The following is a 25,853-nucleotide window of genomic DNA, read 5'->3' as shown; positions in this document are numbered from 1 at the left end:
CAAAGGTTAATTCATCTCTGCACTGAAGAAAGTGCAGGGGGACACCGGGATGTTCATCCTGGGTGATATCATGAACCAGCTTATGTCCGCTGGACACAGTCTGTTATTGCTATAATGATCTCCTTCATTACACAGAGGTTCCCTGGCTGATGGATGGTTCTGCTTTGTTGGGGTTTGATAAGTCATGTGCTCCCTGCCATATTTTATTACTAGTGTTGTGGTCGTTTAACTCCTGGCAGGGAGTGCTACAGAGTGGAGCCATCCAATTACGCCAAGCTTAAATATATTACCATTTTCATGAAATAAATGGTTAAACTGACGTGAGTGTCCTGACTGAACTGTTAAAACAATTGCAGCAGAGCGGAGCGGATATAACTGGATAATCAGGGCATATTTCAGATATGTATTTCATTGCACAGGTTCTGGTAAGATGATTGTACAACAAAATAGGTTTGGTGTCACGCCGCAAAATATGTAGTCACATTCAACATTCCACAGCAAGGCATTATCTTATTCTTAGACTGTTTATAGGCCTTGTATATCATTTATGAAGGCTCCATGTAGGCCTTTATAAAATACACTTTCTAAAAAATATCCTCTTTCCCATTGGCTTGCCAGAATGTTCCATCATTGTGATGGGCCATAATTGCTCTGAGGAAACACAGCTGTTGAGGCCAGAAGTTTTTTTTACAGTTGGAAATTAATGTTGATACACTTGATACACAGTGTTTTCATCTGACAGCTCAATAGCAGACGACAGCACTGTTTATGACTCATACCTTTAAGTCTTCAACAGACACATATTTCATGTCAAAATTTATTATTATGTAATGAAACATGTCCCTAAAGAGACAATCTGGGATTGGTACATACATTTTTGGATTTTTAAATTGATGATATATAGCCATTGATTCAATGCCTAATGAGCTTAGTTCTTGTTTTACTCCATTGTTTGTAAACAATGTAACCGAAACAAATGTTGTATAGCTTCAAAACATGGCTGAAACAATATTTTTGATCTTTATTCATGGATGGATAGTCCTTGCAACCATAGCTCTGCCTATTAATTTGAAAGTGGTTACATTTCTCCAGTTCAGTCCCTCAGCTGTTTACCAAAAACTTGGCGGGGTGACTGCTTTGTTGTTGTTTCAATCCCAGATTGCCCCTTTAAATTGCCGAAATGATGATTGCCCCCAAATTGCCCTGAAATGGAAGATTCTTGAATCAATAATCAGTTCTCTGGATGTCATAAGACAATAAACATAATCATCCACTGAAACTCTACTGTCCACACTCAAGGTTAACATTTGCTCCATATGATACCATATAAATCTGTTTTGAATAGTCACAGTGTGATCCAAATTCAACATTTTGCAACCTTGAAAAATGGCAACATGGCAATGTGAGTCTGTGGGATACAATGATCTATCCTGTTGATAATACACAGTGGGTTGTTCTACCTGGGAGTTCCACTGATTGGAAACAGCCACTATGTAATCAGAGCTGATTGTCAGAGAGCGATGAATTTATGTTTTGACCCTATGATTAGTCCACTTTAGGTAACCAATATTATTATTTTTGCCCTAAGATTGGAAAGACATAGTTTGTTAAATATTTGAGAAATATTGAGTTATTGAGATAATATGATAATGGCCTCCAGTGGATATGGCATTTTATGGTTTTAAAAGGAGCACAGACATCATGAAATCATGGAAATAAACACATTATGCTGATTAAAGGTGCAATATGTAACATTCAAGCTTTCTAATGATTGTAGTGACTACTGTATGTTTAATTGGTAGCGATAAGGGAGTGAGATTGAAAGAAATATTTCATTTAAGAACGCTGTTTTGGTCCCGAAAAGCGCTTTCTAAAACCGAGTGTCTAGGGCACAGGTGTCAAACTCATTCCATGGAGGACCGAGTGCCAGCAGGTTTTTGTTTTTTCCTTTTCAATTAAGACCTTGTCAACCAGGTGAGGGGAGTTCCATACTACTTAGTGACCTTAATTCATCAATCAAGTAGATGGGAAGAGCAAAAACCTGTCGACACTCGGCCCTCCATGGAATGAGTTTGACACCTGTAGTCTAGGGGCAACACAGGTTTGTTTACAGTTGGCCAGGGGTGTTGTAGGGGAGTGGATTTTTGCCTTCCGTCTCTGGTAGCTGCCTCTTCAAATCGTGTGTGCAGAAACACCATTGCTAATGTTTGACACTGCAAGTCAATTTCAGGGGTTATACTGTATTATTAATAGGGAGGATGTTGTTCGGAACTTCAAACAGAATTTTGCCTAGGTGGCACAAGGCAGCAGATTTTAAACAGACTTACACACAGCTCCTTTAAATATAATCACATACAGTACAGTATATCAGAAAGATACCATATCTCTTGTAGCTATATCAGTGAAACCTCAGAGTTTCTGTTGAGTCAGTGTGGTGTATTAATTACTTCCACACATGATTAAAGTATGTGAGGACTGGATAAAAAAACATTTAATAAAGACCATAGGCAAATGACAATAGGCAAATGTGACAGAGGTCGTCAGAGCAGACTCGAGACAGATGGATGGAGGTCCATACACTAACCCTCAGAGATTGTCTCACCATGGCGTTACTTAGGAAACCATTGGCAGTATAGACAGAAATAACATCACACCCCTTTAAATCAACAAACAGAGAGGATGTGCAATGACAGCAGCCAACAGCTCCGTTTATGGGCCAATTTCTTTTTCTGTCTTTTCCTTTTCTTTCTTTCCCCTTTGGTTCAACCACAGGCTAGCAAAATAACATTTTTATTTTTTGCCTTCCGTCAGTGTTACAGTACATAGTCACATAGGCCATTGATAACAGCGAAAGCACAATTGTATTTGCCCACTGCACTGTGCTACAATGCCATGCATATTGTCAAATGCACTTACTGTAAACATTTCAAAAGTTGATTTGAGGGGAAAACATGAAAATATCTTTTTTTCTAATTGAAGAATTTTAAATACATGAGGTATCATTCAAAATACAATACAACAAGCTGCATGTAAAGGACCCATTTTACCTAACCAACATGGCTTCCATTGTGTAACACACTGTTATGAATAGCTAGGTTAGATAGTGTACTGCCAAAACTGTGACCTTACCTATCACAAAACACATCCCACATCTAGGGGGGGGCAGTGGCGGCCGGGACCTGAGCCAAGTGCTGTTGTGGTTAAGACATCAGTGGGATGCACAGGTGAATGGGGATTGATGAAGCGAACAAGTGTGTGTGATCTTCTGATCTTCAGGACCTTTGTTCAGATTTGTTTCTTTAGTTGGACTTATTTGGAGATTTCTTTTTCCATGGTATGATTTATTATTTGCCACCACATCAACCATCCACTTGGGCTGGCCAGCCACGGACCAGTTCCATAACTTACAGGTAAGCCTAGCACCCCTAGATGAGACAAGAGTAGCAATAACAACAGGCTAGCTCAGTGTTTCACTAAGTGGGCGGCGTGGGGGTACTGCAGAGGGAGTGCAGGGAGATGGGATGGGAGAGAGATATTCAGTGTACTGTAGTGGGGAAGAAATCCCAAACGGCGATTGTACAAAAAATATGTTGCACCTGACAGCTGTACAAACACTGTCACTGTTGCTAGGTTACAATTAAACAACCGGCTCTCATGCCATTTTGTATGAATTGTTAGCTGAGCTATCCACTCCAACAAATTCTTGTCAGTGTCTAAAAGAAAGGCAGATGCCAGATGTGTTCCAGGTAAAGCCACAAAGTCAAAGATCGGAAAATATGACGAGGCATATCTCTCCTTCGGGTTCACTTCTACTGAGGTCAGTGCGGAGGAGCGACCAGTGTGTGTACCGTGTGTCTCAAAACAACAACCCCGCTTTGAGAAGATTTGCAAGGAAAAACAAGCGCACCTAAGCCGCTGAATGTGTAGAATAGTAATATGGTGCAGGGAAGATCAATAAGTTCTGTGTAGGCTAACATAGGAAAATGGCTTTTTTGCAATCCATGATTTCAACAAGAAGGATAGGAATGTGTAAGATAGGAATATGGTGTTACTTGTTATGTTCATTTTCTCTCCATAATTTAACTATTTTTAACTATAAAAACGTTGTAACTATAATTGTATCTTTGTACTGTTATTTATAAAGAGAAAATTCCTGTTTGTACAACTACGCAACAAATACAATTCATTTTACCAAGAATGATGGGGACAGTGTCGTGTAGGGGGGGCCTGAATTATTTTCAATTACCAAAGGGGGGCTTGACTGAAAAGGTTTGGGAACCATTGGGCTAGCTAATGGGTTTCGTAACAACACCCAGCGTGGGGGTATACGACTAGGCAGAGTACACTACAACACTGAAAGTATTACTTTCAGAATCAATAAAATGACCAAATGCTGGTGTGTGTGTTGACACCAGAATGACCTTGGGCAAGAGAAACCAGGACAATCAGAGACAATGTATCAGGCCTATTCTAGGGGTGAAGGGAAAGGGATAAAAAATAGTCTCTTAGGTTAAAAAGATTGTTCTCCGTCACAGCAGCAGCTGTGCAGCTTAAGCAAGGATCAGTGGACACAGAGCTCTGGACCTCGGACTTAAACAGAGACAATCGTATCAGACAGCAATCCATATAATACATTTCAGTAGGAGAATTAACGAGAGGGACAGAGTTCACCCAGCCAACCTTAAACAGAGACACCCGTATCAGACAGCAAACACTAAGACGTGCATGTGAGGGGTACATACAATATGGAGGTTCTGGTTCTGGTTGGTGCAAAGTCAACCTGTTATTTGCCTGCACAAGCTTATTTTGTGATACTTGGTTACCTTTCATTTTTGATTTTAGCTGCATGTCTTCTTTACTATATAATTGGAGGGGACAATTCCCAGAGGAGGACACATGTACAAACTCCTCTTCAGCTTAGCTACACCCTTGGTGCCTCAGGGAAAATCAACCTGGGCTATAGATGAGTTAGTGTAGATCTCATGGGTAAACGTCATGATGGTGTGATATACAGTATGAGGTACTAAAGGAAACTCCCACACAGGCACATCCCTATGCAATCAAAGACTCTCATCTGGAGTATACTGTATATGAAGGGGACTTCCAGAACCAGAGTGAAACAGACACTTTTGATTCTCTCTGTTGTCTAGCCCTCCCAAAAGCTGCACAGATATTGAATGCAAGTAAAATCATGATGACTTATTGTATGAAGCCCTACACCTCTTGGCGCCGAACGTGAAACTATATGTAACCTCAAAGGAACATTACTTTCTCAAAAGGAGACAGAAAAATGCTCTGTAGCGGAGGGAGGCATCTGGATTAGCCAAGTCCTTAATGATAAACTGACGAAAAACATGTGTGTGTGTGTGTTTTCTCACTAGCTATGATTGGCAAATAAAACAGTTTGTGTCTTTTGTAGTGGTCTAGGCAGCTTAATACACAATCTGTAGATAAACTAAAACAGAATATTTGTCAAAACTGTCATTGTTTGCAAGTCATTTAGTTATTTCCCTTCTCTGCCCACCACTAAAAGGGCCTTGGTGGTTGTGAGCGGTAATTGCACATCTGGTAGCTGTTTGAGCTGCGTACTTGGCACAGTGGAGGTTTCTGCAGTCGAGGACAGCAGCACGTTCCAAAAAAGCCCAGCCCAGTCCTGACTCTCCCCCTCGTCTCCAGGCTAAAAACAAAAGACCCATTTGACTCAGAGGATTCTGACCCTTGATATCCATGGGAGGGAGGTCCTTGGCATTCCCTTTTCGTCATTCTTTGATTTCATTTTTGAGTTCTTTGACAGTGGGAACATGGCTGGGATGTGTGTGTGTGTGTGTGTGTGTGTGTGTGTGTGTGTGTGTGTGTGTGTGTGTATGAGAGAGAGACTACTGGACTAGTGGAATGGTTTTTCAAGCCATCTAGTCAAAGACAGAAAAATAGACCAAAACAACTATTATCTCGATAAAGACATAAGTATATATAATCACAATAATCACCTACTTGTGTGGGTTCTTTATATCACTTCCCTATTATAGAGTAAATGCTAGGTTTGGCTAGCATGATTGCTATATGCTAGTTTATAGCTGCGTTAGCAAGAAATGCAGTGCTAAACCAATTGTTTTTCAGCTAGGGAGAAATGAAATATAGGTTACTCCCCCTCTCTCCTTTTCACCATGGTCATGACCAGGTATGGTCACAATCCACCAGTTGTTTTAGTTCCTTAGAGGGGGGGATGGAGGGGTCAGGAATGAGAAAGGGGAGTTCCGACCACAAAAGCGGTGCTAGTCTGTTATAACAGTACATGAATGTTAGCAACAGGGCTATCATACTGCACGGAGTTCATTTCTGTTTAAAGTGTACTGACAACATTCACTGACAACTCAAGTGGGCTGTAGCAGAGGCAGTATAATGGCACCCACTTTAAAAACAACCTCTAACACAACCTAAAACAACCTAGTGGGGTCAGTGGGTCGCAGACTTCAGGTAGTTATGCAACAAAGGGTTGTTGAACAAGTACTAAACACGAGTGCTTAATTTGGACATTATATGAATCTGTCCCATAACTTTTGCTGCCCTGAAATAGTGGGACTATGTATAAAAAGTGTTGTTAAATTGTAAATGATGAAACCAATATGTACACAAATACCATCAAATCAAAGCTGAGAATCTATACTTTCATATTAATTGTTTGATTTCAAATCCAAACTTATGGAGTACAGTATAGAGCCAAAATAAGAAAAATGCTTCACTGGTCGATTACTTATGCAGGGCACTGTATACTAGCATTCATCTGACATGAATTACCGGCCATAACATAACTCAAGTGCGGCTACACTACTCCAAACAAACATATAGCCCTAGTATGCTTTCATGTACTGAGCATAAACATCCTCATCCGCTGTCATAATTATTGTCCGGAGACTTCACAGTGCAGTTTGTACAATTAGCATCCAATCACGTCTCCCTCAGAAGAGGTAGTGTTTGCCACTGTTCTCTTTTGTTGCTGACCACCTTCTGAGATTCCTGTGTGCTGCACCTGGTGTCAATGCTGTAACAAGCTGTTCCCTGGGTAGAGCAGCATATCTATCTATCTATCTATCTATCTATCTATCTATGCTGTATCGAGCTCCTGTTCCCTGGGTAGAGCAGTATGCCGGAAAGTGGTGTGTATATATAATAATATAATTGAGATGGTGAAAGAGTGAGTTTGGATACCAATACTATAATACCCCTCTTCCTCTCTGTAGTATGACCACACTGGATCTTTTCAAACCAGCTGACACACTATCTGCCCAAAACAGCCCTCATCACATCCCCCGCTATAAAAATAAAGTGACCAAAAAATAAACTATAAATTAGCAAACGATAGCAAAATGCAGGTGAAAACCAAGACAAGATTACTGTACCTTTGGTGTGGTGTGTGTAAACCAGGGATGTGAGTGTAGGTAGGTAATTTAGGTGAGAGCCATACCGTTGCTCGCTAGCTACCTAATGTTTTCATCTGTAGAAGATATTTTTTTCCATTTGTTTTTTTAGTAGTAATGAGTTGTATTGCTGTCCCATTGATAGCAACACAATCTTATAGTGTAGTTAGGATTCATGATAAATTGTCAAGGAGAATCTAATATTAAAATAAAGTTTAGCCTCTCATCTTTAATAATAAATGAACTTGTAATTGACAGTTATCCTTAGATTTTGAGGTCTAAAGGGTTAATAACAAATGTCCTTATTACCCTCCCATGTGTTGTCGTCATCACTATTTTCAGATACATGACCTATACAACCCAAGCAGCAGAGATATACAATGTTGACAGATTTACTGGCTGATGCACTGGAATAGTGACTGAGATTTACAGCCGGTTTGTTGCCTTTGCGCTCAGCACACCTCCAGTGCAGTCTGGGCTTGTTTCCATAGAGATTAATAATGGCAGTTTTTACAATCCTGACTCTTTGTCCAGGATCCTTAGGCAGCACTGAGACAAACCGCCGCTGGATTTGTGTGTGTGTGTGTGTGTGTGTGTGTGTGTGCACGCGAGAGATGGAGTGTTTGTGTGTTTGATAGAGAGAAAGAGATTGAGAAAGTGTGACACTAGGGTTGCACATTCTTATGGGAAATGTCCAAGGACGATATGGGAATTTATGGGAAATGTGTTCTTTGCAAAATTATCTTTTTCTCTCTGACCCTTTCATTGTGTAACAACTCATGAATTGAAATAAAGGCCTTGTGACAGTGCAGGAGGCTCAACAGTGCCTGGGGTCAAGCATAGCCAGTGATTCACTGTAGGTAATGACACAAGAAAGGCGAAGAGAAATAGCTTTCAGAGCATTTGATGTAGACACTTTGAAACTGACAAGTACAATAGTACATATATTGAGGAATGCATAACACAAAGCTCTTATTGTAGGCTAGTAGTACTGTTTTGAAACTGTACAGTACACTGTAAATTCTATACCCAATTACCGTTATTTTAATCAATATTACCCTTGGTTATATATTGAAAAAGCAACTTATTCATAAAAAAGTATCCTATCCATAAATGATGGATCTAAATCCCCTAAAAGATCTTTGTCTAAAACAAGATAAATTGAAACTCATCTTCTCAGCACAATTGCTTTCTCATTCACATTGTTTGGCCCCATTAAAATTATTTGCAGATAATGGCAAATCGCACTGCAGGTTCACTCAGAATATTAACATTGTACTTCAAGGACTCAAGGTTTTCATCAACACAGTAACCACATTGTCCTCACAAAAAAAAAGGAATGGAAATTACATCTCAATTGGTTTAAATGGGGCCATATTCTTTCTCTTGACTCTCTGATTGTGATGAAACTTCCATCTCCCCCTCTTTGTCTCTGTCCATGTAAGCGCACTCCTCTTTACTTGGCTCAAAATGTTTGAGATTAGCCTGAACAGCCACCCATTTTTGCACTCTGTCGCTTGCGAGGCCACTGCACATCTCTGTGGTGCTAAAGTGTGACCGGTTGCGCTCTGTGGCAAATGATGTTGGTGGAATTTGAAGTATCATGGAGGCAACAGGTGATATGGGCTCCGAGGCACACAGTCCCTTCCACCAAGTGGCTGCCGAGATGTGCTGGCATGATTCCCATATCCCGTTCACTCTCCAAAGGCCTTGCTTGGTTGAGAACTTTGCCAAACTTCCCAAAACTTTGCCCTCTTCTAAACTGAGGTGCCGTGACAGGGTGGAAATCACATAATAAGCACTGTTTATCTGTTCTCCAGAAAGCATCTGTTTCCCGACATGCTTTGGATCTAGAATATACGCTGCCGCGTGAATTGGTTTGACACAAAACTCTTGACACCTCTCCATGGACTCCACAACTGCCTTCTCATCTGCTTGGAGCAGCATGGATGTGGGTAGGGCAATGCTAATCTTGTCTTGTAAAACAACAAAGAGCATTAGAACATCTGACAAGGCAGCGTCATCCCCTTCAATCTGCTCAATTGCAGATGTAACTGGGGAGAGTAATTTTAGGCTGCTAACTACTCTCTCCCAAAACCCATCATCCAGCAGTGTTTCTCTGATGGATGTTTCAACATTCAAAGACTGTGATACTGCCATTTCTTGGAGAGAATCCTTACCCTCCAGGAGGCTGTTGTACATGATGATAACCCCGCTGCATCTAGCGATGTCCTGCAGCTCCAAGATGGTGTTCTTTTTCTTTGCATTTTGCTTGTAGCTGTAGGTTGCTGCCACGACCTGTGTGTCCCTGACATACTTTACAACTTGCTTGGCTCTCTTGTACAGTGTTTCCATCGATCGCAAACCCATGATGTCATTGAGGAGTAGGTTGAGTCCATGAGACATGCACCCGATAGGTGTAATGTGAGGAAAGGTCTCCTCCACTTGAGCCCAAGCAGCCTTCATGTTTGCAGCATTGTCCGTTACAACAGCAACAACTTTATTTGGTCCAAGCTCATTGATGACAGCCTTCAGCTCATTAGCAATGTATGAGCTTGTATATACATTGCCCTTTGTGTCTGTGCTCTTGAAAAACACTGGAAGAGGAGTGGCTATTATGTAGCTGATCATACTCTCCCCTCGTGTGTTGGACCACCCATCAGAAATAACAGCAACACATTCTGCCTTCTGTATTGTTTCTCTGACCTTCCCTTGCACTCTGTTAAACTCAGCATCCAGCAAATGAGTAGACAAAGCAAGTCTGGTGGGGGGGGTGTATGCAGGGCGAAAAATGCTGAAAAATCTTCTCCAGTAAACATTGTCTGTAAGCATGAGAGGTGAGCCTGTTGCATATAAAGCTCGAGCAAGGCATTCATCTGCATACTGCTGGCTACGGTCATCCATTGTATCAAGAAATAACTCTCCCAGTGTGCTAGGAGTTGCTGATGGTGAGAATGGCATGCAAGGGAGTGGGATAGAGGCAGAGGAATTCCCATGTGACGCTGATGATTCCTGTGAGCTTTGGGAGAACTTTTTGCACTTGGTTAAATGCTGCTGCATCTTTGTGGCATTCTTTGAATATGTCTGTGCACAGTAATTGCACATGTATGCATCCTTTCCATCTTTAACGGCTGGGGTAAAATGCCTCCACACATCAGATGGTAAACGTGGCATTCTAAGAGGAGAAAAAGGGAGACAAAAATATTTGAATTACAAATAACAGCTGATTAAGTGTTATGGCTAGTCATTTAATTGCATAGACTGGGTATGTATAGACTGAGAATAAACCAAAATTCCATTGAAATGATGGGCTGTTACATATCTGTGGAACATATGCAGTCCTATTGAACTGAACTGACTGAAGCCCTACGACTATTAATACTGTTACGACCCTTTGTAAGGCCCGTTAGCAGCTCTGCCAAGGGAGTTAACTCTTGGTGTTGTAGGTAGCGCAGCTGGTTTGTAAGCGAAAGATTGTGATTTTGACACCCGCTTAGGGCAAGCTGCTCTACCCCGCCGTTAGCTACACTGGTGTCAGCAGTGGGATGGCGCCCGTGAGGCCATCGGAGAGGCGTGTCCACGTTGAGGGACTCGGTATAGTGACGCGTGAGGGCATAGTGTACCCCGTTAGCAGCTCTGCCAAGGGAGTTTACTCTCTTGGTGTTGTAGGTAGCGCGGCCGGTTTGTAAGAGGAAGATTGTGAGTTCGATATCCGCTTAGGGCAAACTGCTCTACCCCGTTCGCTACAATACTATCATTAAATACAGACAGGCTACCTTGTTTCTGAGTGCTCAGTGACGTTTTTCTTTCCTGATGATGCTGGTGGGGGTGTGTGTGCTGTGCTGCTTTCACGAGTCTGCGTTGCTGGTAGAGTTCTTCATACTGTAGATCTTGTAGAAGTAAAAGCTAAATAGCTTAGCGCTAAATAAATTGCGACAGGCTGCTTGAACTAGAACAAGGTAGGATGTCTATTAGGTTTACAAAGATATACATATTTAATATACCGTTTGCTTTTGAAATTGGTCAAAATTCCACAAAATGTCCAACCGTTAGCATGTGCACTCTGAAAATTTCTTTGGAAACTTTCGGAATTAACCAGGGATTTTCCAGCTCTTTGCCACAGATCCCATCCTCGCATGAACAACGGGTTCGTGGCCATTCACTTCCGCGTAATGTTTTTCCGCAGCTTTCACAATAAAAGTCCCCCCATCTTGATGAACTCAAGGCACACGAAAAGCTTTCACTGATTGCGTCAACCAATTCAATAAAGCCAATTCCAGTAACTGCCGAAATGATGAAACTGAAAAGAAGTGAGACTGGCCGCTCAGGGTGGATATAAATTCAGGATTGTAACCACATACTTTATATATTATATAAACGCAGACAGTATACTACCACACTCAACTGTTTATTTGGAGTGACAACAGAAAACATTTTGAGGGCTTTTTTCTCCATTATTTTCAGTAGACACATTTTCTGCAGTTACTATGTGCTTTGGCTTTGTAGGATAGGCTAAATGATTATACACAAAACACAAGTTAAAATGAATCTATTTCACATAGGCATTACTCTCCTCTATTGATAGTGAAACATTGTAATCAATCTGTCATCATTTTAATATATATATATATATATATATATATATATATATATATATAGGTGCTCGTAGTGTTAAACACATGTTGAGAAGGTGCATATGACAGTATCAACCTCTTGGTGCAGATAGATGTAAACGTTTAGTGTTAATTAACGTTTACTGTTTAATATATATAAACGTTTACATCTATCTGCACCAAGAGGTTGATACTGTCATATGTACCTTCTCAACATGTGTTTAACACTACGAGCACCAGGCCCTCCGCAACCAATGCCGCCAGAGAACATTTTACCGTCAGTTTTTGTTTACCTTAGTGTTACCAGTGTAATTGTTCAATTAGATAAATAGCATGCAAAATAATGAATTGGTTGTGTTTAGTCAGGACATAAAAATCATTAGAATGCCACATTTTAATCAATCACCTCAATTAGATCATCACCACAAACAATGTTTGTAGACTTCTGCATTCTGCGTGTTATGATTGCTCAGGCTTGAAGTTCTGCAGCCAGCAATGTCACCTTTAGTACATTGATACAAGTTATAATATCATAGATAATTCCAGCTAATGTGGTTCTTCTGGAAATAATGAATCAAGTTTTTAAGAACTTCAAGAAGTGAGAAACAAAGAGTGTCAGGAGCATAACATGCCTTTCCAAATAGTGGTGTAGACTGCGAAAATGAAATTGAGCCTGACTACTTGGGCTTTAGTACCCAATAGATTAACTGACAGCAGGGTTAGTGGCTTATGGGCATGCATTTGTTGTGTGTAGTGATGAATATTTACTGTGTATTTTGTATTCACTGCTCGTTTTTATATGTGGTTCTTTTATATCCAGCTGTCGAAAATGAATGGCTAAATACAGTAATAAAGTACGACTCTACTCGAGGACCAGTAAAAGGAGTTGAATAAAGCAAGGTTCTATCACAGAGACGTCAGTCAGGATCAGTAAATAAACTAGAGATGGTTACCCCTGTCTAAAGGAGAGACTCATTCATCCTCAATATTTCTTGTGTTGTGGATAAACCCTGCTGGTTGTGTGAGGTGACCATGTGACTGCTTCCTCACACTCCCACTTTCTGAGTCAGGTTGATATGATTAAAACTGTTATGATTTGGCTTTATATTTCTAATAGTCAAATGCAGGTCAAATACGCAGGACACTGTATAAGTAATGGGACAGTGAATGTGAGTACATTTTCTCTTATTTTGGCTCTACACTACTAAAATTTGGGTTTGAAATCAAACATGAGGATTCTCAGCTTTTATTTGATGGTATAGGTGTACATATAGGTTTCACCATTCAGAAATTACAACACTTTTTAGACAGTCCCCCTATTTATCCCACCATAAGTGATGGGACAGATGTATTAAATGTCCAAATTAAGCACTTATGATTTGTATCTGGTCGACAATTCTTTGCATGCAATAACTGTGTGAAGTCTGCGACCGACTCATTGACCCCACCAGACACTGGGTATTTTCTCTGGTGATATGATGCCTGGCCTGTAATGCAGTCATATTCAGTTGTTGTTAAGTCTCCTCTTCAGCAAATGAAATGCATGTTTAATAGAATTGAAATCTGGAGATTGACTTGGCCAGTCAACAACTTTACACTTTTTGGCCTGGAAAAACTCCCTACTTGCTATGGCAGTATGTTTTGGGTCACTGTCCTGCCACATGATGAAGCACTGTCCAATGAGTTTTTTTGCTTGTACTTGGGCTGACAAGGTGTTTCTGTACACTTCAGAATTCATCCTGCTGCGGTCAACAGTTACATCATCAATGAAGACAAGTGAGCCAGTTCCAGTGGAAGACATACATGGCTAAGCCATAACACCCCCTCCACCATAGTTCACAGATGAGGTGGTATGCTGTGGATATATTGTTCCTTTTTTTCTCCACACTTTACTTACTCACTTGTACATGCTAATCTTTGTCTCATCTATCCACAAGACTTTTTCCAGAACTCTGCAGGCTCTTTTAGGTACTTTTAAGCGAACTGTAACCTGGCCACCCCGTTTTTGTGACTGTGAAGCCTCTATAGTTTAGCTGGTGACATATCCTACAGATGGTAGTCTCTGACACATTCGCTCCTAACTCCTGGTCATGATCTGTGGGACAGTTGTTTTGGGGTTTTTCTTAATTATGGTGAGTATTTTTCGGTTGTCCACTGTAGAAGTCTTCCTTGGCCTTGAATAGACACTTGACTTTGACAGCTCTCTTATGCCTGCACAAATGATGTGATGGAACACACCTGACTAACCAGAAACCCCTGTCAAGCCAATTGCCCCATTGCTTTTGGTGCCCTGAAATATGGGGACTATGTATACAAATTGTTGTCATTTCTAAATGGTGAAACTATTTACTTCACCTTAATAGTAATTGTTTGATTTAAACCCCAAACTTGGAGTATAGAGCCAAAAGGAACTTACGCAGGGTGCTGTATATGTATTTAAATGTTGTGGCACCACTTTGGGCTGGGCCAGCATGCTCTCTTTGGTGCAGTCAGAAAGCTAGACTGCAGTGAACCACACACACCTGAGGCTGATCGTCTCATTGGGCCACTGCTGGATAGCAGTCCGGCTGTGATAGTTTTAGGAACCCTTTTCAGTTGTGAGTTCAAGTTCACCTCAGGTATGCTCTGTGTGAACTAAGCTTTGAATTTGCAATTCAGCTGTTTATATTAACCCTTTGTTTCTAATAAATGCACCAGCAAGCCTGGTTTTACCCTGTGCCTCTGTGTGTTGAGCCTCTGTAGTTCTCTCATCACTACCCTCCTTGCTGCCAAATCCTACCCCCTGCTACAATGAGCAATTTTTGTCCAAACTTCCTGTAATTTGGGATACCTAAGACCTCAGTCAGTTCTTCCTTTGCTTATCCTATATAGTCCTAGTGCATCCCATCTACTCTATATTGTAAAAAGAAAAAAACTAATTTGCTTGATGTTGATATCTAGATTCAACTGTCATACTCTCAAAGATACCACAGCCCTTCACCATTGCTGTATTGATGACACATCCCCAATCCCTGTGGTTCTTATGTTATGCAAAATTGGATTAAAACATTGAAGTCATTCAAGTTCCAATAAAGGCTTTCATGTCCTCTCATGTGAAATGTCCCCGTTATAATGTACTGACAGTGTAGCTAAGCTTAAGTGCTTGCTTTGGACAGAAACACTTTGGAACATAAAAGGCTTTCATTTGCTCTGTAAAATGTAATACGTTTTACATGACCCAAACACTGACACTAAGCTGCATTAAACCACTTGATATAGAATAATTAAATGCTATTATTTCATATACTTACTCTGGGGGAGTTAAAGCTGTTTAACCCTGCTGCTTGATGGAGTTGGATTCTAAAAATGGCATTAGGGGACACGAGGGGAATTATTTGATTTAAATCTGTGTTTGGTTAAAAAACAGAAAATAGATGCCAAAAACCATCGTTTGATGACGAATGGGAAAACAACATCTGTGTATGTTTTACATACAGTATTATACTGTGCATAAAATCCTTCATCTTTTAAAATGTTCTGTGGGACATTTTAATGGTAATTTGAATAGGTTTATTTTTCTCTTGATGACATCTATTCATGTACAGGGGTTGCCATATAAAACTGTAGTCATAAAGGATGCTTTCAAATAAAGAGTTTAGGGTCAGAGATTGAAATAGATGTCTGTAAATTTGGATTGTTGTTACTGCTGTTTTTGTTTTTGCCTCATACTAATGTTTTGCATGGTGCTGGGGTTATTTTTATATTCCCACACTGCAGGATCAGATCGTTTCAAAGTAACCAGGATTTATATCTGCATTAGAATGGTGTTGACATCCATCAGTCATAGTCTCCCTCGACAGGCTTACAGTAGGGCACACCGCACGCTCCACACTACAGAGTCTGTCAAACACAGCTTGTTGATGTTGATGTTTAAAATAAAATAAAATAACATATCACCAGCAAGCACATCCCATTTTGACATAAAAAACAAGCCGGCATACCTCCACGGTTACTGACTCAAGAAAACTGTCGGACATCTCCATTACGAGTGTAACTTCTAGGTAACTAGCTAGCTACCATAAACCATTCTAGGATGAAAATCCCCCCCCCCCCCCAACATGGCTTTGGATGAGCTTCCTCAGGCTCAACAGAATTTCGTGCACAGTGTTTCGAATCAGAATCAATAACATATTTTTGGGGTCTCACTGAATGCCAGTATAAATATAACAGCTGTTGTGTCAGAGATACAGCGGCTATGAGAAGAGGTGAATCAGTCATAATAAGAGAAGTTCTATTGGTTTGGATATCAGGAGCCCTAACAACCGATTGATTCATTGACGACCAAGGAACTAACCTACCACCCAAGGGGCTGTGGATTGGCCATTACAGCTAAATGAAATAGTTGCCAAACAGTACTACGATCATGTGCAAAGATAGGTCTGCGGCATGCCATGATCTGGGATGTCATATAGTGAATAGTGTCAACTATGATCAACTTTAGTAGTGCATGTCTACAAACAATGTGATGAGTGGAAGGTATAACCCTGAAAGTAAGGTATTGAAAGAATCTGTCTGCAATCTCCATTTGCCAAGAGTATGAAGAACTGGCCATGAGCATTTCAATCTTGAGGATTCAGCTCCCATTCTTGATATGACCTTTCATGGCTGTGCTGTTTACAAGTTCATCAATATCCAGTCTCAATAATTTACCCTTACATGCAGTTCCACTGCCACCCAGCAGAGGCCACTATGGCCAAACCTCTTCTTGGACCTTTGACATCATCCTAAACACCTGGCATGAACACATGCACCTAGCCATTGGTATGATAGAAAAAAAAATTGCATTCCTATTTCAGGACGTTTGGTTCTGGTCATGCATGTAACACATTAACCTCAGACATGATGTTATTCAGCTGTTGCCATTACATTTCTCTATTTACATTCAACTGAATTGAAAGCTAGCTTGTGCTTTGAAGTTCTATCATTCAGGCTCAAATTTAGCACCACTCTCTTTTTATTACACCCAAGCGTGTCATAACATCTCAGTGAAGAAACATAATAATAACTGCTACCTAAATAGTGATTTGCAGGTATACTGTAATTCAAGAGCCACACAGCAGGTACTAGCATGACACAAGATGGATGACATCAACACGAGGAGCCCAGAGACACTGTGTACCATCTCTCCCCTCTGAACGAGATTAATGTACCTTAAAATAGCAGGTGTGTGGGAGAAGACAGAGAAGCAAAAGCAAGCAAGCTTAATGGATCAGAAACACTGACAAAAAAATCAATCTCATTTTGTTTGTTTTCAGTCCGATTTGGTTTCCATGTGAAAATGACAAGCTTCGCCGCCTCGATGAGTCACGGCTCACGGTCCATTCATCCAATACACAGGTTGGAAAATATCACAGCCATTTGTCTTTGAAATGATCTTGCATCCAAAAGCAGTTTTATGTCTGTTTGTTTGTCATTTGTGTGTGTGTGAGAGAGAACAAGTCTGAATACATTTCTTAACAACCTGCTGATGCACTGAAACAGAACATTGTTAATGATTAAAGCAAACTCAGAAGCAACCAGCAACTAAACTCCAAAGCAATTGTTTATTGCAGCCAAAGAAGCAACACATTAATCTGATCCAAGACTGTAAAATAAATTAACACAATTTAAAGCTTCTGAAGTTCCAGGACTATTCCTAACCATTTTTACTTTGTTAGTTGCTGCTTGGCACTGTGAATATAAAGTCAGAGACAGATACACAGCATTATTGACATACTATTTTAGCTCATAGCAACCATTGTCTGATGGCCCTGTGCTAGCAAACACTTACTTGAGCCATATTGTGAGCACTTCTCCAGAAAAGCACACTTATTTACTATGACCTACAGAGTGACATGGTCCTCCAAGTCATATTTGAAATGGTTTGGGTGTTACTGTAAACCTATTTTATTATAACACAGTACAGTACTAGCATGTATTTGTTCACAACCAGCAATAATAAATGACCACAACAAACATTTGAAAGGTCTCAAGGGTTAAACAAAGAACCCTTGGTTAGATTGCACATGATTCCAATTACATCTCAAATGAGCATGAGGAAACAGTTGATATATAATATTACCTAAGAATGACTTCAATTAGCTGGGAGAATGTGAACCCTAGGCATGCGCATCAATGACAGCACCAAACAGCTTTGCGACTTTCAAACCAGTGTAGGTCTCATTTGAAAGGAAAATAGGGTGTGCAGTCTTGTTAACAACTGAATACTAAAAGAGAAGTACACAATGTTGTGTTGTTTGAATGCACTGTATCCATGATTTAGATATTTTGTTATGATGGTATCGATACTCTGTAAACAAATAAATCACAATCAATTATGCTATTATGCTGGACTATGAAATTAAAGTACCCCATGGGCATTTTAGATGACGTTGTATTGGTTTTTGGTTGTATCGTTGTATATCACAGCAATGTCTAAATCCAAACATTGTATAAACGTATGTAAAATATGTTGATTCACTGTCTTGTGCCAACCACAGAGACAATGGAAAATAACTGGGACCATGTTAAAACCAAACGTTGCACATCTCACAGTTGAAAATAATACTTAAAAATATTGTCTATTACAGGTTTTCTGTTTTTTAATGTTTTCATTCTAGTAATTTTTTTAACCTAGTCTAGTATCATTACATTTTGTAAAGGTAATCCAGATTTTTACATCTGTCATGTGATCATATCAACGACACCATTCCTCAGATAAGTGAAATACAGAGGGAAAACCATTTTTTTTTTTTGTCTAAGTATGCATGTGGTTAGGAAGTTCACATTACATCAACGTTTAACGTTGTATTTATGTAAATAAGCAACATGTACAAAACCGTGAGATGGACTGTGAACAGCCAATGTTAGGAAAACTTGCATTTTCAACCTATGGACAATCATGCAGCAAAATTGGATGATGAGCATCGAATGATTAAGTCAACAATAACAAATAACTATCACAATATCTAAAAAACATGTCATATAACAATAACATTTCACTGATCAACAACTATCAAATAACAATGTCAATCCAACATTGCAATATCTACAGAGATCCTGCGTTTGCATTTTGTCGAAAATCTATCTACTCTCACAACCTATTCTGTATTTCAGATAAATAAACTGTAAAAAAAACAGACTTTTACATGAGTATAGACTAAGTATATTTCAGTACTGTATTACTAGTATTATTCAGTATTACTAACATTGACCCACATTTGACATACAGTATAAATCCAATGTATTATTTATTTTTGTTTTAATAGTTAAAATAGGTAACTTTTCATGTTAAAAGACAGCTTAAACCAGGAAAATGTATCCAAAATTAAAGAAATCAGCTGTTATTTAACAGACAACAACCTCTTTCACATAGATAAACTGTCAAATCAAAGTCATTGTCTATAACAAAGTGAAGTAGAGAGTTATTTTACAGACGTTGACCTCCATTTTCACATATAATCTCAATTAAAGAGTTTTTATGCCAAAATAGGTAACCCCTAATGTAAAACAAATGACTGAACAGACATCAACCTCTATTTCATGCATATAAACTGTCAAATTTGTTACGGTCCCTCCCCCTAACCAACCCTCTGGCACCAACTCGAGGCCACGGCGCAGGATCGCTGGAGCGCCCAGCCCCCAGTCAGCAGTGCACCTGTTCACTATCACCCATCATCACACCTGCAAACCATCGGCAATCACCTCCCTATAAGAACCCTACCTGAACTCCACTACGGCATCAGAACATACTGTGTCAAATGGTAATCTTCCCACGAGATCCCTACGCATTCCTAGTGTTTTTGTTTTTCCTTGTGATTCACCTTGTTTTCCTGTGCCCCTCCAGAACCCTTGTCTTTCCCCCCGGACTCCCTCATTACCCCTTCCACAGACCCAGCCCTACCCTGCACGTCGACCTTACCCCCACCCCTCTCTGCTACTGGATTCCCCGCTAATGTACCCTGGACCAGACCCTGACGACCCCCTTGGATTATTCTTCTCTCCCCTACCCCTCTCCGTATTTATTATTATTGAAATACGCCTTCGGGCTACACATCCCATCTCTCTGTGTGCCGTCATTTGGTTCCTCAGACGTTCCTTGTAACAAAATTACCGTCATTATTGTACATACATTGACCCCTTTTTCACATATAATTCACATTTAAACAGGTTTTTAAGGTCAAAGTAGGTCACCTTTGAACTTCTACTGACGCACGCTGTGAGATGGCCACAGCACACTGAGCTCCAGCCAGCTAGACCTCTTTTGGTTGAAATATATTTTTCACACTAAAAGTTTGAGGTTTATTTGACAAGTCCTTCTGAATAATGTCAACATTCAAGAAACCCGCAAATTCTCCTCACAAAACACCAACAAGAGAGCAGAAAATGGTTCAAAGCTATGCTGCCAGACGACATTGATATGCTAATATCCCAAACCATTGACGTGCAAAGGGTGTCCATGCGTGTGATTGTATCGGGTATGCTAACCCACTTGATAACTATTTCAGTGAAAATGGGGTACTGTCACGTTCTGAGAGAAGAGATTAATACATTGGCTAAAGCTGTGGAGAACGTTTCAGCTGGACACACTGCAGGGCAATGTGCAACAGGCTAAAAAAAACAACCACTGCCTCGCTCAGATGGATACATTCCAAAAGAATCAAGGACCTTGAGGACCGATCACGACGCAACAATGTCCGACTGGTGAACTTTTTTTTATTTTTTATGCCACTGAACGCCCCCCAACTGGTGAACTTAACAACTGGAATAGTAGGAGATGACCGGGCTGGCTTTCTCAGCAGGATGCTACCCACCTGGATCCCAGACCTGGCATCAAGGGCATCCCTGCCACTGGAGCTCACCGTGTTTACTCAAACAACACATCCAGGCCATGCACAATGATATTCAGTCCACTGCGCTAAGTCCATTGCCAGGCTATATTGTAGGGAGCTCTTGGATGGCATTCACTTGGAATTCTACGCAGACTACAGCTCCGGTACCACAGTATAGGGGGAATCCGTGCCAGGCTTCACCAGAAAGGGATGGAAACGATTCTGATCTACCTGGCTGTCCTGAAGGTAAACCACCAAGGAGACAAACTATCTTTGGACTCAGCAGAGGATGCAGAGATGTACTTCTCTGCCAGTGACCGGCCGCCTGCTTCAACGAGTATTACCACGAGGGCCTTTCTACACTTTATTCCGCCAACGCGAGCCATGGAGACTAACGATTTGGCAGCATAGGTATGGTGAAGAGTAGGAGTCAGAATGTTTCGGTCTGACTTGAATCCACTTGATGATATTTAGAATGTTTTTCCATTAAATTCTGGAAAAAAATACAAAAATGGATAATATTTTCTGTGTCAGAATTGTTAAGAGAGGGTCTTATACGTTTTACAGACGTGATAAATGTGGGCACTCAGGTTTATAAATCGATTCACCATTAGGACCTATCCTCTTCCTTCTCTACGTCCCACTTGGCCAGATCTTCAGATAGAACAGTGTCCAATTCCCCTGCTATGCAGATGACTCACAGGTGTACATACAAACCAAGCCTGATACAACATCTGCTCTGTCAACCTTGTCCAACTGTCTGGAAGAGATAAAATCTTGGATTCAAAACAACTTCCTCCAACTCAACAGCAGCAAGACAGAGGCCATGCTGATAGACACCCTCCACAATTCCTGCAGCATCAGCCCTGCCATAGACAACCACATCCTCATTCCCCTCTCCTCAGTCATCACCAACCTCAGTGTGAAATGTATCGATTTATAAACCTGAGTGCCCACATTTATCACCTCTGTAAAACGTATAAGACCCTCTCTTAACAATTCAATGCATAAAATCCCCTGCAATTGCGGCTTGCCAGCAGAGTTATATTTCGCATTTTGGGACACTCTTTGTCCAATTTGGCTGTTCTTGAATTCTGCTATTGATAAAGGCTGCCTCCATCAAGATCTTAATATAGCTCTGATTACTGTTTTACCAAAACCCGGTAAAAACCGCCTAGAATGTGCTAGTCATTGTCCTATCTCATTGATCGATGGCTATTTAAAGATATTGGTCGAGCGGGCACCCATTGACGTTAAGTGTGTGCAAGTCTAGCAGTCCAGCCCACTTGCCTCACAATTGCCTTTGTTGCCTCACAATATTGATTGCCTCTGAGGCATCTTGTGGTATACAATTGCTATGAACTTGGGGAGCAAGATCAATGAAATCTGTTGTCTATCTATGCAATGGCAAAAACATTCTTTGGAAATGTAATGTACTTCAGAAAATATATAACAATTATTGAACAATTGTACAAAACTTACCAGTATTTAAACAGGATTAAATATGTTTTCAACATGAAAAAATAACTATTTTGATGTTAAAAATGCAGTATTAAAATTGGATTTGAATGTAAAATAAGGAGTCAATGTCTGTGAAATAACAATAATATACATTGTATATTATTGAAATTATTATTATTGAAAAAAAATGAATGACTCTAAAATAATAGTAATTAACTGTTTTTGTAAGGTAAGTAACCACATTTTATTGACAGTTAATCCATGTAATTTAATCCTACATCAATTTCCTGTAATTTGACAGTTTTCCACTAGCAACTCTGCTTCAAGTCTTTTCACAATTATTTTACGTTTTTACTGGATTTAATTTTTACAGTATTAACTGTATTTTTAGATCAAAGTTACCTCCGGTCACTTAGATACATTTTAATTGTATTCGATTATTATTTAATATGACTATAGTCTGTTAAATTTTATCCTACATAAATGTACTGTAATTTGACGGCTACAGCAACAAATACATGTATATAGTAGTTGCTTATGCTTACACTGTTGGTAGTCAAAACATGGGATGAATGACCCAGAAGTAATTTCCTCTGGGTTTATTGATTCTACTTAGTGAAATCTACTCCAATGACCATCAGACCCAGTGATTACTGAGCAAATTTAGAATCAAATGGGAGGCGCCAAAATAGGAACCCTAATTGATAAGTGTACCTGGAATGGTTGATGATTACCAAACTGCTGGTATTGTGGACACCTGAATCATTCCCTGTAAAAGCAGGGTGGAGGGAAAATCTGAAAACTCCCATGTGAAAATTCACATGGAGAAGAAGAGGAGCGCCTGATAATGAATACACTGATGTTACATTGCCATCTACGTGTGAACTGATAATGGTTGTGTGTGTGTGCGTCTGTGCGTGTGCGTGTGCGTGCGTTATCATCATAATTGAGGAGGACATCTGTGCGGAACACTGTGTCTCTTAACTTGATTTCACACACACTGATGATTCATATCATAACCTGCATTCTTCATTGCATTTTTTGGGAAGAGTGAGGATTTTGGAGACTTGCCAAGCATTGTTCATTTTTACAGAAAAATTAGGTAATAATGTAACCAAAAAACATCACAAATGGATTATGGCCTTGCCTACAGTAGCCCATACAGTGCTCATACAGAGAGGAGATAGAAATGAAATGGACAGAGATGATGTTGGTGTAATCCTGACCAGGTTACCATCAGGTAGCTTTATATGGCTGGAGTAAGCTGATTACCACAGAGAGAAGCACTTACAGCACATTAGCAAACGGCTGCCATCAACCACACACACACACACACACACACACACACACACACACACACACACACACACACACACTACAGTGCCCACACAATGACATACAGTACAGTATTTAGTTACATGCACTTTGTCCTACATTTCTTTTATATTTCACAGAAGAAGCAGCTCTACTACTCTCAACTGCTTCCAGATGAGGAATGTCAGAGATAATCTGGCCTATGGATCTCAATGGGAAGTATGGGATGTTATTTGTGCTGAAGCTGAACTCATAGACTTCAGCTCCCTCATAGACTTCTACTGTTATACAGTGTCCCAGCTGGGACACTCTGCTGGGACACAAAGTTCCTTTTTTTCTCCACACTTTACTCTTGCCATCACTCTGGTATATGTTTATCTTTGTATCATCTGTCCACAAAACCTTTTTCCAGAGCTCTGCAGGCTCTTTTAGGTACTTTTCAGCAAACCGTAACCTGGCCATCCTGTTTTCGTGGCTAGCTAGTGGTTTGAACCTTGCAATGAAGCCTCTGTAGTTCGGCTGGTGATGTATTCTGTGGATGGTAGTCTCTAACACTTTCATGGCTACCTCCTGGAGAGTGTTCCTGATCTGTGGGACAGTTGTTTTAGGGTTTTTCTTAATTATGGTGAGCATTCTTCGGTCATCCACTGTAGAAGTCTTCCGTGGCCTACCAGGCCGATTTCTGAGCTGACCGGTGCTTGGCCGGGCTCCCCGCTTCCTCCATCAGGCCTCTGCAGCCCATCCAGAATGCTGCCGCCCGTCTGGTGTTCAATCTCCCCAAATTCTCCCATGTCACCCCCCTCCTTCGCACCTTTTACTGGCTCCTAGTAGCAGCTCGCATCAGATTCAAGACTCTGGTGCTCCCCTACCGGGTGGCAAAGGGAACAGCCCCTCCCTACTTGCAAGTAATGGTCAGCCCCCAAACCCCTGCCCTATCCCTCTGCCCTTCCACCTCGGCTAGCCGCCTGGCACTGCTGCCTCTACGTGGATGCAACAGTCGCGCTAGTTGGTAACGTTTTTTCACTGTCCTGGCGCCCCACTGGTGGAACGAGCTTCCCACTGCTGTCAGGACTGCAGAATCACTACCTATCTTCCGCCGTAGATTGAAGACCCATCTCTTCAGACTACATCTTAACTGTCCCTCCTAAAGACCTCTTCAACGCCACTACCCCCCAGTACAAGTTTCTCTACTGTAAATAAATTAATAAACATTTTTAAAAAAAGTAATTATTCCTTCTTCTAGCATTGTGACTGCCAAAAGCCCCCGGTCCTAGTATAGATTACTTTATCTTATGATGACTGATGGATAGATGATTCACCTACTTAGACAAATGTATTTGTTGTAAGTCGCTTTGGATAAAGGCGTCTGCTAAATGCCATAAATGTAAATGTAATGGTTTTGTTTTGACGTTTTGGAAACTATTCAGTGTAAGGTTGCATTATGGTCTGTCCCAGAGACCTTGTCCACACAGGTCCCATAGGCCAATAAAAACAACCAATCCCATCAGCCGGACAGCAGGCGTCCCGGTAACCCAAAACGACAGTCAACACCGACCACCAGCTTCCAACGTCCACTCATAATGAAGTCTTCCAGACTGGAAACAAATTCTGTAACAATTAATATAGTTTAGAGGCAAAAGCACCTAAGCACTAAGCAGAAAAAAGAACTGTAGAGAAGAAGAAAAGAAAAGAAAAAAAAAGTACATTAACACAGAATTAAACTCATTAAAGGGAACCATTTTGCTGGCTGCAAAAGCAAAACATTTGTTTTGTCTGAGAGATTAGCAATGTTCAAATTTCTCTGGCACCAAGATGGCCATTAAAGTGTTTGGCACTCACTTGCCTTTGGGTGAGGTTTAGTGTGATTCAGATCTAAGAGAGGGGAATACCAGCCATACAGAATGAACAGCCTGGAATGGGCCAAAATGAGCCCTTTGAATAGAACAACATACACGCTGAACTGAAAATATGTCTGCCTCCTTGACAACCTTTGCGTTTATGTAAAGGACTTGGGCGTTGAGATTTACGGTGGGGAATTGTTGACTGGCATTGTTAAACCTGCTCATGCAGGTCTCCGGCAGGGAGGCAACATGTCAACAAGACATCCGATTGCAGATCATATACATAACAAGCTCAGGTTTCTGAAAACAGCTATGTTCCAGGGTGAAAAATAAAAGCCTTGAGGAAAAAAAAAGGTAGTT

Source organism: Argentina silus (genome assembly GCF_951799395.1).
Source record: "Argentina silus genome assembly, chromosome: 14".
Taxonomy (NCBI): domain Eukaryota; kingdom Metazoa; phylum Chordata; class Actinopteri; order Argentiniformes; family Argentinidae; genus Argentina; species Argentina silus.
The sequence above is the reverse complement of the archived record's forward strand: the minus strand, read 5'-3'. Positions refer to the sequence as shown.